Consider the following 8,408-nt stretch of genomic DNA (forward strand, 5'->3'; position numbering starts at 1 on the left):
TTCTTCTTCTACGGTTCTTGTATCGTTGACTTGTCAGGTCACTTTACTATTTCGTCAAGTGCCTCCCACAAATGATCTTTCTACTCAGGAATCATGAGGATATCCCATAAGGATATGCTTGTAGGAAATTTCTTCAACTTTTCCACTATGTTGAGGATTGTAGGAATGGGTGCCTTTGATTCTTTGGCCTTGTAAGTGATAGGGAGACTCTCACAAAGAAGTGCAATTTGATTTATACATTAAAAATTGGCATCATTGTGGGCTTCTTTGTTTTTCCTATGCCCTTCTCTCCTTGTTTGAACCAACAACAACCTCCCAAACTCCTGTTGGGATCTAAGAACACTAAGAGGGGGTGGGGGGGTGAATCAATGTTCTGCTGGTATGAACAATTTTTATCTTTTTACACCATGCATATATAAACCGGTAAACAAATAAACATATAATAAGAAGTAAATAAACCATCCACATAAATAAACACCATAACACACATTATTTATACGTGGAAAACCTCAATGAGGAAAAACCATGGTGGGATTTGTAACCCACAATATCAGTTCACTGACCATATGAAAATATATTACATATAATAGGGGCCTGCACTTGTAGGAAGGCACACTGCCTAGAGCATATTGCTCATCACTAAAGAGCCTCACTGACTACAAGCTTTCTGCTAAAGTAAATTACTGAAAATGAACTCAAGAATGCATCTACTATGCCAAATAGAGTTTCGGTTCTATCTCTGCTCTATACAAGTTCATAAACCCTAAACTACTACCGATATTTCTTCTCCTCCAAGAATGCTTTCCAAGCTATCTACAGATCATTTCATGATATAAAATTCGCATACAAAATGATCTTCATACATATATTTCACATCATCATCATCATCATCATCATCATATCAAAAATAACCTAGTAGACTGACCTATATACCTATTACAAATAATATGCCAAATGTCGGCTTACAATACATTTACAAAAGATATTCAATGTCAGCCTTGACAATAATTACAAAATGATTTATTAAGTAAATCTTCCTTGATGTCGGCCTCCAATGAAGTATTGATGCCCGTGCCAGTGCCGGTGTAGCCCTGAATGCTCGAAAGCCGGTATCTGTAGGTATATGCTTCCTAGTGCCAGTTTATGACTTCCATCAGATCTTGTTGCCATCAATGACAACAAAATGAATCCAATGAGTGTCAATTGCCAACAATCTCCCCCTTTGGCATTGATGGCAATACTCATGTGAAAAGTGGATTCCTTGCAGGTATGCTCCCCTTGAGCAATACACTCCATCTGATATCCTTCCAATGTGTTTCTCTAATATTTTTCTCTGATATTTTCTCTGATATTTTCTACATATGTGCATACTCCCCCTTTGACATTAATGACAAAGAATGGTGAAAGAATTGAAAGAATAAAAGAACAAAAGAATACTGTTAGTTTCACTGGAGCTTAGTCATCTTCAAGATTTCCGAGTATGCCTTCTGCAATAACTGAAGATATGTATCCCTGCCAGATTTGAAAGTATCAGAAATAGATGCAAGTCCACTTAGCAAGTGGGCAAGTGTTTCCTTCTCTTGGATATCTGCCGGTGTGGGTTTAGCTATCATGTCCATTCACTCTTTCTTATGAACACCCAATGAATCTAGTTTAGGACTTACCAATCCTCTTAGATTTCTTGGTCTTCACATGATTTTATCTCTTTCCTTCTCAAAAGCAAAACTTTGGTTCTCTAAGGACAAATTTTTTCCATCAACAGATGTGGTCAGTGCAGACAATCCATCAAAAGAATTGGCAATTTTAGGCATCTTATCATATAACTCCTTGAATCTGCTATCTACATTAGCCGCAAGACTTTCTATGTTACAACACACTCTGTAGATATTTGTACATTGTTTTGAACAAACCTCAATAGGAATAAGTTGTCCTTAATTTTCTTCTTCTCTATTTCTATAATCTTATCAAAATTTGTTCTTTTTGCTGTTGTGAAATTATGCAAACCCTGTCGGTCTACAATCTGCCTCAGAGATTGAAAATTGTTAGAGATATGATCTGTTAGAGTCTTGAGCTTACCAAAAGGGGCTTGCTCCATCTTCAATCTGATAATCAGGTATTAGTCTATGTAATACTGCTACCGATTGATCTATTAATCCTTTATCTACAGTACCTTCCTTCAGTAATTTCTGAGTAGCCATCATCATTAATTCAGTTGGACTCAACTCAGAGACTGATTTCTTCTCAACCTGAGAAGTGTCAATTACCAAAACCTTTTCCAGGGAATTAGTTTTACTTGTCGGTATGGACCCAGTTGCTTTTACATTGTCCATCTCATCCTCTTTTATGCCGGTGGCTTCACCACTTGGTGCAGTGTCGGTTACCACTGGTGGAGTATTATCCATAATATTTCTAGTGTCCTAAATGCTATGTTTTATCATCTAATGGGGCATCTAACATCATCTTTGCATAGAGTTCAAAAATGCTATCATCCACCTCATATCCAAGCTCAATAATCCAGATTTGCCTAGGTTCAACTGCTTCCATAAGAGTTTCATTAGTTTTTACCATGAAACAAATATCAGTGGAATACTTCTCCACAATGTCCTTTGAAATTATCTCCCTTTGCCTCATTTTTTCTTGAAATGTCTTAAAATACCCCCAAAGTTTTTCATCTCTGCCGGTACCAAGATCAGTGATTGCATCTTTGATCTGCATACCTACCGGTATGTCATGAGCCCAATGCTTCTTCCCTAGACCGGGTAGCTCATTTAGGAAGTAAAGCATTAGACAAACAATCAAGTTTCCATATCTAAAAGTTCCTTTCTTGATTCCTTTAATCTTACCAAGGTTTAACATCAACTCACTCCTCATCCATTCACATAAATCATACTTCACATTATTCCTCAGCATATGATATGCAACATGAATGCATGAACTAGCAACAAAATTCAATCGATTGGATTGAGTTACCTTGTAACCTATGATCATGCTTTCAAACTTTATATCCGTGTCGGTGATTGTGATTATCCACATTGATCTATTATCAAGTGTAGCACCGATGAGTTTCTCGACCTCTGTGTTGGAAATTTTCTTGCCAGGTTTTTGTCTGACCTTGGGTAAGCCAGTGATAGCTTGAATAGCCTCCTTTGTGATCATGTAAGGCCTATATAGCCAAATAAATTTGTTGTGAACCCTGCTCAGAACATATCTAATAACCTCATCTTTGAATTCCGCTATGTACAGAATACCGGTTAACCCTAGATCCTCAATTGCTTTGTATTCTGGTTTGATGGTTATGGAGTCTCCCATTATCACAGATTGATACATGCTTTTGATGTCCTTTGTGCCCAAATCCTCAAGGGTGCATTGAATGTATGCTCTCACATCTTCAACATACAATACGCGGTCAGGAACCCTAGAAAATACTCCTGCACAGTCTTCCTTTTTAGCAATTTTGGGAACCTCCTTAAATACTGGTCTTAACCTATCCTTGACTTCAACAATGGTGGGATTTTCAATAAAAGTAGGAGTTGAAGATCCAGATGCCATTTCAAAAAATACCTGAAAGTGAATGTAGCTGGAAGATTGAGTGCTTTAGATAACTGCTCGAAATCCTTTCACAATGCTTTTGCTCGCTCTTAACTCGCCTTTACTTCGCTCTGAATGATTGAATGCTCGATGAGTGAAAATAAATTTACTTACTCCCTTTTATCAGTGAATAAAACCCTAATTTTCTATAATAAATGCTTCACCAACAACCCTATGGATGTCGGTTTCACAGTCATGTGCCGGGTGAACTTTCATCAATGATGACAACTTTTTAGGTCTCCTTAAGTCTCTTCCAGGGTAATATACAAAATTTAGCAATGACTTTGCCAACCCCTGAGGCTTATGCCTCAGTTACCGGTGGAATTTCCTGTCAGTGGAGGAATACCCTGTTCTACTGGTGGAGTTACCGGTGTAGATCCATCTACACTTGGTTCTTAAGATTTTCTAACCAATCTCTTGGTGTGATCTTGTTGTATTTCATCTACTTTCTGCTTTCCTTTCTCATTGTCTTTATCATTATTTACTGGTTGAGTCTTGCTTCTGCAATACTTAGCAATATGACCTATTTTGTTGCATGCATAACATGTAACATTGTTCTTGTAAATTGTTTTGACATATTTGGTATCATTTCTTGACCTACAATGATTAGAAAAATGTCCAAACTTTCCACATGCATGACATTTAAAATTCATTTTGCAATCTTCTGATCTGTGACCATATTTCTTGCAGTTTGTGCATTGACCGGGAATAAAATTGTAGTTTTGATTTGCATTATTTCTACATTGTTTAGCCATATGCCCAAATTTATTGCAAACAAAACATCTACCATTGAATTTATAAGCATTGGATTTCCTTATCGGTTTCCTTTGTTATGATGAGTTCTGCATACCAGTTGTCTGATCTTCATTTGCAGTAACAAAGCTTTTACCTTGTACAAATCCAAGTCCTCTAGAATCATCAATCTGTCTTTGTCTTTTCAATAAATCATCCAACTATGCAACACTGATCCTAAACTTTTCTTTATACTCACTTGCAGTAGTCAGATCATCTCTCAAAGTAGTTATTTGTCTTTCAAGTTCTTGTTCATTGTTCCAAGAGTGTGCCAAATCAATTCTCAACAAATTATTCTCATGAGTCAATCTGCCACATTCATCAAATTTGTTCTTCAAAGATATAACAAGATTAACTTCCTTCTTCTGTCTATCCTCAATATCTTTTGATAACCTCATAGTCATATCTTGCATTTCATTCTTCATGAGCATGTTTTCTTGACTTAGTTTCTGACATTGTTGCTTAAGAGCATTCTTCTCTTCATCATCCGGTTTTTACAAAAGTTCTTTTCTCTTGGCTTGAGCAGATGATAACCTTTCTTGCAGGATAAGAATGAATTCATTTGTAGAATTCAATTCTTCTTGCAATTTCAAGTTCTTCATGCTTTCAACATCATAATCCTCAAGAGCCATCTCAAGTTGCTTCTCCATATCCATGTTCAAAGATTTCGGTTTCAGGATCTTCCTCAAGCTATTAAACTTCTTCGGAGGTACCAAGCTCTGATACCAATTGTTGGGATCCAAGAACACTAAGAGGGGCGGGGGGGGTGAATCAGTGTTCTGCTGGTATGAACAATTTTTATCCTTTTACACCATGCATATATAAACCGGTAAACAAAAAAATATATAACAAGAAGTAAATAAACCATCCACATAAATGAACACCATAACACACATAATTTAAACATGGAAAACCTCAATAAGGAAAAACCACAGTGGGATTTGTGACCCACAATATGAGTTCACTGGCCATATGAAAAAATATTACATATAATAGGGGCCTGCACTTGCAGGAAGGCACACTGCCTAGAGCATACTGCTCATCACTAAAGAGCCTCACTGACTACAAGCTTTCTGCTAAAGTAAATTACTAAAAATGAACTCAAGAATGCATCTACTATGCCAAATAGAGTTCTGGTTCTATCTTTGCTCTGTACCGGTTCATAAACCCTGAACTACTACCAGTATTTCTTCTCCTCCAAGAATGCTTTCCAAGCTATCTATAGACCATTGCATGATATAACATTCGCATACAAAATGATCCTCATACATATATTTCACATTATACAGTTATGCTATATTCTCCTCTATCCACATATTTCATATCTCTCATCATCATCATCATATCAAAAATAGCGTATTAGACTGACCTATATACCTATTACAAATAATATGCCAAATGTCGGCTTACAATACATTTACAAAAGATATTCAATGTCAGCCTTGACAATAATTACAAAATGATTTATTAAGTAGATCCTCCTTGATGTCGGCCTCTAATGATGTATTTATGCCAGCGTCGTTGCCAGTGCCGGTGTAGCCCTGAATGCTCCAAAACTGGTATCTGTCGGTATATGCTTCCTTGTGTTAGTTAATGACTTTCATCAGATCTTGTTGCCATAAATGACAAAAAAATGAATCCAATGAGTGTCAATTGCCAACAACTCCTTTGGAGAACTCTCTATCAGTGTGTTTTCTCTAATTACTCAATCAAGGTTAGGACTCACAGGAGTAAATCCAACCATCAAGATGTCAAATTATTTAACCTTTACTTGTAGGGGACTAGGAGAAGTCTGAGATGGTTTAACAACTCCTACCATGTGGTTTTGAAGTTTGTTTCCCTTCATTTCCTTATCGCTTTCATAGATTCCTATTTTCAAGGCCTAGTAGCCCTATGAGCCCCTTTTAACCCTACCTTCACTTTTTTCCCTCTTTTGTGATAAAATTTTCCAAATGAATCTCTAAAAGCTTTGATGTTTTGGATACCCATTTGGACACTCTGCAAGATTTAAGGGATGAGGTGGTCTCATTTGTCCGTACAGGTACGACCCCCAAATTGGCTCTTTTGAAGGGTTTTAGGCTTAATAGATTTCTCCAATAGGATTTATTGTTCTTCACACCTTGTTAGATATCCATACTCATATTGGAGCACTGTATAATACTCAAATTCAATGCCAAACACTTGGAACTATCAGATTAGATCACCCTTGCAAGAAAAATTGACAATAGCATTCATGCTCCTAGCCGGGCTATGGCAGAGCTCTCCTAGAGCATGATGGAAAAATGATCCCAAGCAACTTCCAGGACACAAAAGAAAATATTTACACTATTTATAGACTCCATCACTTGAATCCCTTAGGGAATAGAGGAACCACAAAGGAAATTCAAGTTGGAGCCATTCTTTGGGCTTAAACCCCTTGCTTAGGCTGAGAGTAGTAAGATAAGAAAGAATTTCAAAACACCAGTTAAATTTGCACAAAGAAATATCACAAGTAATTTCTAAGCAACACACAAGTATGAACTAAGCACCCATGAAGGTACAATATGGAATCTAATCCATCGAGTACGAACTGCAATAAGCAATTTGGCAAATTTTGTAAAAACAAGAAAATGCTTGAAGTTGCTTACTGAGGAATTTGATTATCTGGATCTTCCAACCCACTTAAAATGATTTGAAAGGCATTATATATGCCTAATAACTCACAACCAACCACCCATCGGACTTCTAACCACCAATTTGAGAATTTTTCAAAAATTGCTCAAATTGTTGCAAAATGTTGTCAAGCAAACATGGCAACTTTTGCTCCACCACGCATTTTTGTAACTTATGCATATCTACACACTCTTAACCCCCTAGGATGGTTTCCTAACATGAAACCAACATTTCTAAAATCCTTATGAAGCATTACAAGGAGTTTTACACAATTTTGCTATATGATGCCATTTTAGGCTTACAAAGGCACATTGGCGAAAAAATGAGAAAATAAGTTATCACTAGAGACAATCAAACTACAAATAACTTTAAAAAACACTTTTGGACCTTTTTAATAGTCCTTTATTCACTCATTGACCCAATGAGGACAATTCACTCCAAAATTGTGAAAATTCATCAATAAATCTAGGTGCTTCTGCACCAACAAGGCATGAAACCTTTTGCCTTTTGAGAATTGGAGGCCGCAACAGGCTGCTTTGCCGACTTCTCTATATTTTCTTTTGGCTGTTGAATCATAGGCTATTTGATAAACCATCGCTTGGAGCAAAGGTTATAATCTGACTGTACTTGTACCTTTGCAGATGAGGTGGAAGCATCATTTATAAGAACAATCTCTTCATCTTCCATCCATTAAAAGAGAGCCCGGTCCGGGGTGATCACAACTTATTTATCTAAAGACATGCCTTGCATTTGGGTAGTGAGTGAAGCATTATCCATACCTGGAGAATCATAGACCCCAGCATCAAGACCCATTCCTTGACTCCTTTGTTCAACTACCTTTTGTTGTAAATTTCCTCTTCGACAATTCCATGGCATGTGAGAAACATTGCAAGCGAAACACCATGAATTGGTGTCATCTGCGAAGTTTTTTTGACCAACTGGAAATTTTTTGTTATTATTGGGAGGGATGGTTTGAAAAGCGGTAGGCACAGGAACAAGTTGGTTATTGAGCTAACTTTGATTGGCCTTTGTGTTGCCTTGATATTGGTTTTGTTGATAAGGGGGTCTTATATTTTAGAAATTCTAGAAAGGGAGGCGTGTGGGCACTTCTTGTTGCCTCTTAAGGTTGATGATCTTATTTAAAAAGGTTCTAAGAAATATTTTCATATCATTAACCTCTGTTGCTAGAGTGAGAGTATTTTCCTGTTGAGCATTATGATAGATATACATGGATTGAGGTTTAGATGTACTCGGAGGCAATAGTTCAGGCACTTGGCTTGACAAGTCAGGAAAGATGGGGACTGGAGGCCTCGATGGGAGTTTCCCTGCATCAATAAAGTTGTTCTTTTCCTGAATGACTATCTCATAAGCATCTG

The sequence above is a fragment of the Cryptomeria japonica genome, chromosome 6, assembly GCF_030272615.1.
Source record: "Cryptomeria japonica chromosome 6, Sugi_1.0, whole genome shotgun sequence".
NCBI classification, from domain to species: Eukaryota; Viridiplantae; Streptophyta; class Pinopsida; order Cupressales; family Cupressaceae; genus Cryptomeria; species Cryptomeria japonica.